This window comes from Papaver somniferum, chromosome 1 (genome assembly GCF_003573695.1).
Source record: "Papaver somniferum cultivar HN1 chromosome 1, ASM357369v1, whole genome shotgun sequence".
Classification (NCBI taxonomy): Eukaryota; Viridiplantae; Streptophyta; class Magnoliopsida; order Ranunculales; family Papaveraceae; genus Papaver; species Papaver somniferum.
Window position 1 is genome coordinate 30,121,547 of NC_039358.1, and position 11,117 is coordinate 30,132,663.

Genomic DNA, 11,117 nt, shown 5'->3' on the forward strand with positions numbered 1-11,117 from the left:
AGAACATGATGAATTGAACAACTGAAATTTAAAATGAACTGATATTGAAAACAAAATTAACAGTTGAGGTCCTGGCTATTCCAGGCCTCTTGGTGGTGCTCTGGCTAGTCCAGGCATGCCCATTACAACATACCAAAGCATCTATTTATACTCAATTACACTTTACAAGCAAAACCCCCAAAACAGTAAATTAGGGTTTCTGAAAATTGAAATTCAGTTTACCTAATCTTTGATAATGGCTTCTGTACGTCGACCCATTCTTCTTCTGACTCTCCTGATGCTACCCATGCCTCCAATTTGTGTTATTTCTCAACCTAATTTACCAAACTCACACGCCTAGGGTTTCTGAGAAGAGGCGAATGAATTAGGTGAATTAGGTCTCTGAAATTAGAAGGGAATAGGTGATGGATGATGGGGTGATGGGGTTGTTGGTTATTTGAGAGCTCGGTGGTGGTTGATGCGGCAGGTTGTTGGTGGCGGATCAGGTGGTGAAGGTGAGGCTGTTGCAGACGGAGTGGAGAAGATGGAGATGGAGTCGATGGAATTAGGGATAGGGGTGTGTTTGGTTTTGGGTTATAAACCTAGATGCTAGGGTGTTCAGTGGGTTTAGCAATTGTTGATGAACAGCGAGGATGAGACGTTGGATGCGAAGATGATGGATCGATCTAACGGCGAGATGGAAGGAAGCGGGAAGCGACCGTTGGATGCCCGATACAACGAAACTGACGGCTCAAGATGGAGTTAGGTGTTGTAGTGTTTGACAGGAGCTTCAGACTTCGATGCACGACGATGAAGCGACCGTAGGGTGCTGAGATGATCCAATCTGACGGCTAGAAAGGGAAACGGGTATGGATATAGGAATTGGATTTGGGTGAGGGTTTTGGGCCTTGGGTATGCCAAGCCCATATCTTCTTTAAGAATAATTCTTCCTCTTCAAGCCCACTTCTAGTTTATCCGGCTCTTGAAAACATCATTCTTCGCTGCCTTCCTGCGGGAGTCTTGACCGTTTCTTTGCTCTTTTCGCTCAACAATTCATCCAAGCTTTATTTAGTACCTAAAAATACAAAATTAATTAATAAAAATATTTATTCTTGAAAACAATGAAAATACAGAATATGGGATAAAATGTAGAATTAATGCACAAAAGATGAGTTAAATGCCAAGAAAAATATATAGAAATATGCACTTTTTAGCACTCATCATACAGAGAGTTTCACCAGAAAAGCGTATGATAGGGTAAGTTTTAAATTATTCATTGATGCCTTTTCCTTGTTCTTCATGTGTTAATTACTTTTAACGGTGGTAAACTCACAAGTTCTATTTCATTAGGCGCGCAAAAATCTCCAGATTGATCCACTCAGTATGTTCATGGTAACCCACAAGGCTAAGAAGCTTGGTAAACTGTGTGAAGATTGGCAGGTACGAATCTCCTTCATACTAGTAATAAATTTGAATAATGCTTGAGACTTACTGTTGGTCTAAATGTGAACTAAGCATCCCAAGCTACAAGGTCCAGATACGCAGCATGTGTCATCTGTTACTGTTGGTCTGATAGCAATGTGTAGCTCAAATTTGTGTAGCTTTTTGGCTATGCATTTCTTACTGTTGGTATGATGGCAATGTTTTCATTCTTCCTAAGACTTTGATTAGCAGATGTTGCAATATTTAACTGAATCCGTTTGGAGATGGTCGCAAAAACTTTATCTTTTTAGGAAATAAAATGAAACTGCAAAGAAATAAAGAGATAGTGCAGATATAATAGACACATGCCTTTTCACTTGGTTAAGTTATCTTCAACTTGTAACAGACTCACAGACATGCCACTTATTTGGGCACTGCTTATTCTATTACTGTAGTTTTGTTTTGTTGTCTTTTCTTCATTTTCTTCATAGTAGCTACATAAGCTTGAATTTTGATTTAGTTGCTTGTTTTTACAACTTGTATGCAGAAAGAGATGAACCAGATCAGTGAGAAGGTTCGCCGAGGAGAAGTCAACTACACACCTGAGGAAATATTTGCAATGGTTGTTGATCCACGTCGTATAGGGTCTAAGCGTACTCGTAAGTCAAAAGTTGTTGCCCGCTTCAGCTTATATGAGAAAAATGAAGCACAAATGGTTGCTCTCCAAGAACAGTTGGACTCTGAAAAGAAGAAAGTTGCGAAGCAAGACAAAGAAATCTCAAAGCTTCAAAAGAGGGAGCGTAATCTCAGAGAGTACTTGAATGATGTTTTGCAGACGCTTGGTTGTCAACCTGTGCCAGATGATTCAGAAGATGAGTCCTAAGATGAAGGTGAACATGAAGTTGATGATCGATTTACTTGGGATGATGTGCAAGAAGATGAAAATGGCTATGCTAGGGACGATGATGATTTGCAAGAAGATGAGAACAATTATGTTGGGGTCGATGATGATTTGCAGGCAGATGGATGTGCTAATGATAATTAGGAGAATGAATTGTCAGGGGAGGATGAATAGGATGAATGTTGAATGTGCAGTTTTATTTTGGTGAACATATAGGTCCATTTCCTTCACTGGATCCTTTTGTTACTTTTTTGTGTGGACCTGTATGGACCTGTATGGTTCTTGTTCTTTTCGGGGATGGTTTGCAAACAATTTGGTTAACTCGATGGTTTTTGTTTTTTTTTGTAACAAGTTAATTTGCTTGGGTGGGGATACTGATACCACGTGTAATTAAGGAATGGTTTTAATTAATTGGAAGTGGATAATTATAATTATGAAATCTTAATTAGTAATTACCTTCAGTATTAATTTTTAAATGTAATTAATTTTCGGATTTCTAAACCAGGAGTACAAAAATTTGGTTTAAGCAACCAACTTCAGGCCATGTATAGGTATTTTAAATGCTCTTGGGTTGCTTGGTCTAGCTATGAAGCAATCAGAATTTATTTTAATTGCTCAAAGGGTACTTGGTCTAGCTAAGAAGCGATCGGTATTTCACTCTCTAGTTTTGGTTGGTCTATCTATGAAGCGATCGGCGTTTCACTTGCTCAAGTATGGTTGGTCTAAATCTAAAGCGATGGTTATTTTGCTTGTTCTAAGCAGGTCGGTCTAGCTATAAAGCGATGATTAATTTGCTTGCTCTAGGTGAGTCGGTCTAGCTATGAAGCGATGATTATTTTGCTTGCTCTAGGTGAGTCGGTCTAGCTATGAAGCAACGAACAAAGGAGATGCTACATGATAGTTGGTTGATTATTAAAGCAATTGCCTAGCTGCTCTAGACCTATAGAGATCCCACCTTTTGCAACTTAAGAGCGAGAGCCAAATTAAGTCGCTCTAAGGGTTAGAGCGATTCAATATGGGCTTTTTCAACCAAAACTGCCAGGTTGCTTAATCCAGTTTTTCTTGTAGTGTTGTAACTGCAGATTTTCCTACAGCCACACCCATTTTGATATTTCTTAGATCTAAAGTTGATTCCTCCACAAATTATGAAAATAAATGCTAGAAATGTGAATGAGACATGGTTTTTTACGTGGTTCGATCAATGTGATCTACATCCACGGATTTCACTACGATATATTTGTTTACATGGGACTCCATTAATGGGATATTGTTGAAGCTCTAACTCTAGGAGATGGATGAAGAAGAAGATGGTGTGCCTCCCTCCATGTGTCTCTCTCCCCTCTCTCTCTTGAACTTTTTCCTTATGTACTAGGGTTGGGAGGTGGAAATTACACATATATCCTTTACTTACAAATTAAGGAAGCTAAGGTAAGATACAATGGAGGCAATCCTAGGGACACTAAGTTGTATCGGCTTTTATTTGGCGCCACGCGTTGAGTGTCATTTTTGATATCCACATTTTTCCCTTTTTTCCTTGAGCATTGCTTGAAGAGCGATCCTTAAGGAAAAATCCATTTTGTCGTTGATGTTGAAACGAGACGCGTGTTGTTGGAGTAGTCGTTGATCTTTGTTGGTGAAGGAACGAGCGAAAGAATGCTAACTTGAAAAGTGTATACTTTCCTCTATTCTTTTGCGAAGTTCCGAAGCCTTGTCTTGTACGAAGTTGGAAGTGTCCTTTAAGAAGTACTAATCCTCGAAATATAAGAAATATAAGAAGCTATCGTCCTTCAATGCGAATAAGAAGTATTGCCCCATGTTCTATCAATCATATGAAACTACCAATCCTTGTTCTCTGCCTCGTGCTATGCTGTAATGCAAATAAGAATTAGTATTCAAAATTTTAAAGATCCAAAAGTTTCATTTATGGGCAAGTTCAAATCGTTTTGTTTGTTTGGTTTCCATTGTATGACTTGTTTCATCTGATTTGATAGATACCTCCCATGGAAATGATCCTAATGAGGTCGTTTGCATTTGTCTTCTACTTGTATAGGGTCTTATGCCCCTTTTCTAGCATCCTGCTACTTTCCATGTGAAATATCATATCATTTGAAGCAAAGCAAATATCCAAAAAAAATATTAAAATTGATATATATGCGGGGGTTTTCTCGATTTTCTAATTTGTATCTCGTTTCATATAATTGTATCGCATTTTATCAATAATTTTTGAAATTTTACGATTGAAAATGTTTGTGAAAATCATTTTTCCAAAGTGTTGTGCGATTGAAAGTGTTTTTAAGTAGAGATAAATATTCAAGGAAAGGGTACTTAGCTTAATTATGATCTGCTGCCTCTTGCTTCTTCGCTGCCTCGTGCTTCTAAAGGTTGCGCATTGGTTTGTGTTAACAGACTATTTGTCGGAACTTGGTTTATCTCCCCATGACAAAGTAAATTTCACGAAGTAGTTTCTATTGATGCAACTCTTCCTCCGCTTTCTTTGCATCGTCCATTAAAGTTTTATCAACCATGGTTGCTCCCTTGTTCCCGGAAGCAGCAGCAGTTTCCATTAAAGCTCAATCTTCCTCTCTTTTCAATCCAACTATAGCACCATCTTTCAACTCTACCAGCAACTAGGCAACGGCCTCGTCGGCTTTACTTCGTAGGCAACGGCCTCGTCGGCTTTACCGCTTTGTGTCTTCGAATCATAACTGATTATCCCTGCAACAAATTTTAAAATCAAAAATAAGAAAGAATACTCCTTTTTACCCGTCGTCCTCTTCTTGATATTCACGAAGTATCCCTTTCACGAAGTTCCTCTCATATCCTTCTTTGGGTATTCCACGAAGTGAATCATCTCGCCAGTTGCTGGTCCTCTTTGTCCTTTACGGTTCATGCTTCGCCCACTTCTTTTGAGCGAAATTATTGTCGACGAAGCGGCTTTAAATCTTCACGAGGTAAATACTTCAAGAAGTGAATCATTCCCGCGGGGTAAATATTCACGAAGCTACTCCACGAAGTAGCTTTAACCATTTGCTCTAATTCCGGCGAGTTTACCTGGACGGTCTGAGCTATTTTATCTTCGTCGAAATTGGTGACGAAGTAACTTCTTCCAAATACTTCGTTGATTTTCCTTTACCAAAGTTGTTGACTAAGTAAACTTCGCAGAAGTTCTTCTTCCTTTACCCTTGAAAGCTCATACGAAGACGATCAAACTATCCACCCTACTTTGCTGCTACTTCGCCAATCATGATTCAAAGAAGAATTGCCTTCGCTGGAACGTCTGACGAAGTAAACTTCGTCTATCACTCTTCTTCCATATCTGATCTTTTCCCGGGCTTTATTCTTCGCCAAGAATCCGCTTCCCTTTGCTGCTTCTTTTTTTGGAACGAGATGACTGGTTCTGACGAGCTGCCCTGGACTGTTCCAAAACTTGACCTTGTTTATTGATTCCTTGGAGCTAATTCTTCGTCGGTGATGTGGTGTGCCTTTCTTTGTTGGGATTGAACTGTCAGGTTGAAGTGGAGCTTTTATCCACGAGATGAGTTCTTTTTTTACAATTTACGCATCGCATTCCTATTTTCGATGGAAACAACACATGCTTAAAGGAGGACTTAATCATTCATACTGCAAACAACCAATCAAGTTAGTGAACAATCCGAGTAAGTTTGAGATGTTTGTTATTATGCTAAGAATGAGTCCTTTCGTGGAAACTTCCCCAAATAGATTGCAGGTTTTTACATTCCATGTTTTGAAATCCGATGATTGGGTTTGTAAAACAAAACTTATTTGGTTCAAATCTGTAATCAAAACTTGTTTTAGATAAAGATTTCGCTAGATAAATCAGGTTCTAGTAAGAACATAAACTGGTTTTTGAATAATTTTCCCTAAAATTTTTGTTTCAAAAACCACAGATCTAAGAAGATTAAACACAAAATTAGAGGAATAGGAAAGGAATTCATCCTTTTGATCTAGTTGCCGACGTCGCTTTGTAAATCTGTTCTTCATCCCCTGTCGTTGGCTCCCTTATCTGTCTATTGAAAGTGTATTTTCCCCACAATCTTCCCTGTTTTCCCTTGAAGCTCATGGATCCAGTGGGATTTGTTAATGATTATAACTAAACTTTGACGAATCTCCTTTGGATTAAGAATTAGAGACAGGATAAATCCTTTACTCCCCCTCCGCCAAAATGTAACTGCAGATTTTCCTACAGCGATACCCATTTTGATATTTCTTAGATCTAAAGTTGATTCCTCCACAAATTATGAAAATAAATGCTAGAAATGTGAATGAGACATGGTCTTTTACATGGTTCGATCAATGTGATCTACATCCATGGATTTCACTATGATATATTTGTTTATATGGGACTCCATTAATGGGATATTGTTGAAGCTCTAACTCTAGGAGATGGATGAAGAAGAAGATGATGTGCCTCCCTCCATGTGTCTCTCTCCCCTCTCTCTCTTGAACTTTTTCCTTATGTACTAGGGTTAGGAGGTGGAAATTACACATATATTCTTTACTTACAAATTAAGGAAGCTAAGATAAGATAAAATGGAGGCAATCCTGGGACACTAAGTTGTATCGGCTTTTATTTGGCGCCACGGTTGAGTGTCATTTTTGGTATCCACAGTAATTTAAGATCATTAGATTTGGCATTATAAGTTTTTCCACGGTGAGGCAACTCAGTAGGGTGAAAATAAAGAGTAGTTCTTATTCGCAAGGCGGAACACTGAATTCACATGGTGATGAAGTTTTCTTTGTTTAGGTTATCGTGAGAAAAGAAAAATATTTCAAACTCTCTAAAGTCCACACATTTCAGTCATTTTCACCAACAAAAACCCAACCAACTTTCGATTGAGTTCCTATCAGGATGATCAACTTAGTGAACACATCAACTTCATCTCAATGAAAATAACAGCTAATGGATAATTTCCATGACCACTTGATTCCTAAAATGTAATCAAAGAGAAAATCGAGGATGTATCTTAGCCAAGGCCCATCGAGCCATACCTCATGATCACATGTACAGCGTACAATGGATTGTTGCAGGTCCCAAATGATGAGTTTTTGATCAAGGCCACCAGTTGCAGCAAAAGGATGGCTACAAATGAAAGCTAAATTATGAGAGGATTTCTACAGGATGCGATTAAATTGGTCAAGACTCGCATTTGTGTATTTTAAGTATTGATCACTTGAACCTATTTTGAAAAAAATTTAGCTCAGTGCAGGTAAACGAAAAAATACCTGGGAGAAAGGCCGATGCACTCAACAGAGCCAGAATGAGATAGTAGAGAATTAATCACCTGAGAGGAAGAAAAACCATTTTAGAGCCACTAAACCTGTAAAGTTTATGCACCACCATATATGTAAACACAAATTCTCTTATCAGGTTTACGCATCAGTCTTCAGAAAGAAAACAATAAATGACTGAGAATTAATATAGTGAAAAACAATAAGATAGACGGTGATGAAGGAACCAGACCATCCCAGTTATTAAGTTCACTATGTGAACAGAACTTTCCTTCGATCCTGTTATAGGAAGACTAGAGTCTGAGCTGATAACCAAACATGTTAAACCTTTGGTATGATATGGATGACCTAGAAGAGAGGAAATCCTTTAAGATTCAAGTAAAAATTAAAAAATAAAAACAAGATAATAGAATTTTTATGCTTAAGCAGTACATGGTGCATACCCCTATTAGATGACAGTTGATTAACTGTCATCTAATAGGGGTGTCATGACTGCTTAGTGCAGTCGATTTAAGCCAGCAATTTGTACAGCAGGATGGAAAGGAAAAAAAAAAGATTACACAGTGCCTAAGTACCCCTAATAACGTGCACGCTCTCTCCCGTTTCAACGTTCCACACTCTTAGAGATGCATCATCAGAGCCAGAACAGATTGTTTTACCTGCAAGCAAATAAAGAACGGAGTTTACATCCTATGACTGGGTAATGAATAATTATTAACGCAGCAAGCTTGACATTGAAAAATACCATCAGGGGTGATATCACCACAAGTAACACTGCCAGCATGACCAGAGAACACAATTGGGATACGCAATTGTATCAGCGTTCCATAACCAAACAGTGCCATCTTCTGACCCAGCCAAGACATGTCCTCTTGGATGCCACCTGACCCACTGAGAGTATAGAAGATAGTCAAATAATAAAGGATTTCAAATGGAGATCTTTAAAAAAAAAAAAAAAAAAAAGTTGTATTCGTCAATATGTCACCTCAATTCCCCCTCCAGGACCATCAAGTGTACACTTGAGACTACCTGAAGGCACGTCCCACACTTTAATAGTTCCATCCAAGCTTCATGTGGCTAGCAACTGCCCATCTTTGCTGAAGGCTAAACTGGACACAGAATCTTTATGACCTGCAAATAGAACGAATTGCTTCCTTTTACAAATACATGAAGATGACATACTGTGCACGTACAAACAGAAAACAATTCAAGAAAACAGAAAAAGTATTACCTTGGAGTTCTTGAGCCCAATCTCCTACACCCATCTTCCATAAAAATCCTTTGTCATCTCTTCCTCCAGTTGCCACAAGGGTTGCATCAGTAGGACTACATGCCACCGTGTATAATTCACCTACCAAATATAAACAAACACTAAGAATGTGTAAGAAGTATGAAACAAAAGTTATATCAGAAGAGCCTATCAGAAGTGCCTAATTCAGCTCTCAGATTGTCAAACTATCAACCATAACAACACTAAATAATAAGTATACCAGTATGGCCTGTGAATATGTGCATCGAATCATCCGGTTCATCTGCAGCCACACCCAATAAAATTTTAAAAACGAAAACATTATATAAGAAGAATTGCTCAAGCTGATTGATATATATATTGATACATACCTTCATCAGCGTCAGGAAGATCTGATATCATAGACGCAGTGAGTAAGAGATGGTGTCTGAAGTAAAGATTTAGAACGAAAAGGAAATCCAAAAAAAAAAAATACTTCACCTTCTTCATCAACATTGATTTCTTCAAGAACAGCTTCTTCATTTAAGAATAATACTTCTTCACGGTTCTCATCTCCATCTTCTTGCTCTTCGTTTCCGTGTGTATTCATCGTTTCTCTCTTCTCTGTCTTCTGATAATGGAAGCCGTGAAAAGAGGAAATGGTTTGCAGGGTTTTAGACGCATTCAGGTCTAAATATGTGACCCAAAATATGTCCGTGGCCCAAATTAACCAATTAGTCCAAAATCCATATACTGTATGTTTGGAGTTTCTACTCGATGGAGATCACCAGGTTTAGGATGGGAAAGGACCCAAGTTCAATTCTCTGAATTCCATCAAGCCTGCCCTTATAGCTCAGTGGTAGAGCGTCAGTCTTGTAAACTGAAGGTCCGCAGTTCAATCCTGCGTGAGGGCATCAGTTTTACATTTTTTATTTTTCCGGTTTCCGCAAAAGATTTGAGATTCTTAAGTATGGAAATAGAGGTCACACAACATTTCTTTTGTGAAAAAAAACGTGCTGATATGGCATCAATTTTACATTTTTTTCTCCAGCATCCGCAAAAGACTTGAGATTCTTGAGTATGAAAATAGGGGTCACAACATTTCTTTTCTGAAAAAAAAAACGTGTTGATATGAGCTCCCGGAGTTTTTATATTTCTTGCTCATAATTACAATATGACAGGAGAAAATATGAGCTCATAAAGTTTTTTATATTTTATTGCACATGCCAAATTACAATATGACAGAAAACGTGCTGATATTATTTGTTTAAAAATGGTAAAATCTCTCTGATCACAATTCAAAATTTAGAACCAGGATCAAGCTTTGCTTTTGACTATGATTCCTTTACCTAGAATCCTTGCCGAGATCTATATTATGAGTATTACTTTCACTATTTTTTGAAGCTTTAATTTTCACGGTATCAATAGTAGTGATTCATACTCATAAACAACATTATTCTTGTAGAATGAACTAGTAACATTTTATAGAATGGATTGTAAATGATTGTTCATTCTGGGGGTTCATTTTGTATATGAATTCGTAACTGTAGTTCATTCTAGCAGTTCATTTTATAGAATGAACACGTAAGGTAGTTCATTTTTTAGTTAATTTTTGTCAATATATAGCTTTATGATATATATGAAATTTTGTTAAATTATGACTTGTAATGCCAAAGATATTTAATATGGGTCAGGATCGCTTAACAAAAGGTATTGACAAACCTTACATACCGTTGGATTTTAGACATCTGATGGTTAACATAGTTGATGATATGGCACATGATTTATGTTTAGTATGTGTTTGGCTAATCACTTTAATAATCTCGTATCATAGGAAGGACAATCAAACGAAGAAAATTTTAGTTGAATGTGATCAAAAATCGCGTATCATAGGAAGGACGATCAAACGAAGAAAAATATAGTTAAATGCGATCAAATTTTTTTTATCAAATAAGAATGTATTTTATTTAAGTGTATTACAATCATGATTAGCTTGATAGATATTGACTGTTTGATGGATAATTTAGCTTAGTAAGTACAGTCTATGTGAAGTACAGAACTCTGTATATACCCATATTGGCATCATTGGGTTTGAATTAATGATGATCTAGACTAAAAACCACTGATTTCATCTTGTAAAGATGATCATATTTAAACTGTATGAAAAACTTGGATACAAATCAATTGTTTTCATACGGATCAGTTTGGTTTTCATGGTGTAATTAAGGTATTGGTTTGGTTGTGCTAATGTTTATTTTGTTGGTACTAAATTTGATAATGTGGCCATGGTCCTTTTCTGATCAAGCTCTTGTTTTGGTACATATTGTTTTAGGGTTT

The 11,117-nt window shown here is 37.3% G+C and overlaps 1 non-coding gene and 1 pseudogene across 1 annotated transcript; one reads left to right on the forward strand and one right to left on the reverse strand.

The window, feature by feature from the left end:
* Positions 1-9,390, reverse strand: part of LOC113275574 — a 29,627-nt pseudogene extending 20,237 nt beyond the window's left edge.
* Positions 9,391-9,622: 232 nt separating this feature from the next.
* Positions 9,623-9,694, forward strand: TRNAT-UGU. The gene has a single exon. It is a non-coding gene; the product is annotated as a tRNA-Thr (tRNA).
* The last annotated feature ends 1,423 nt before the right edge of the window (positions 9,695-11,117 follow it).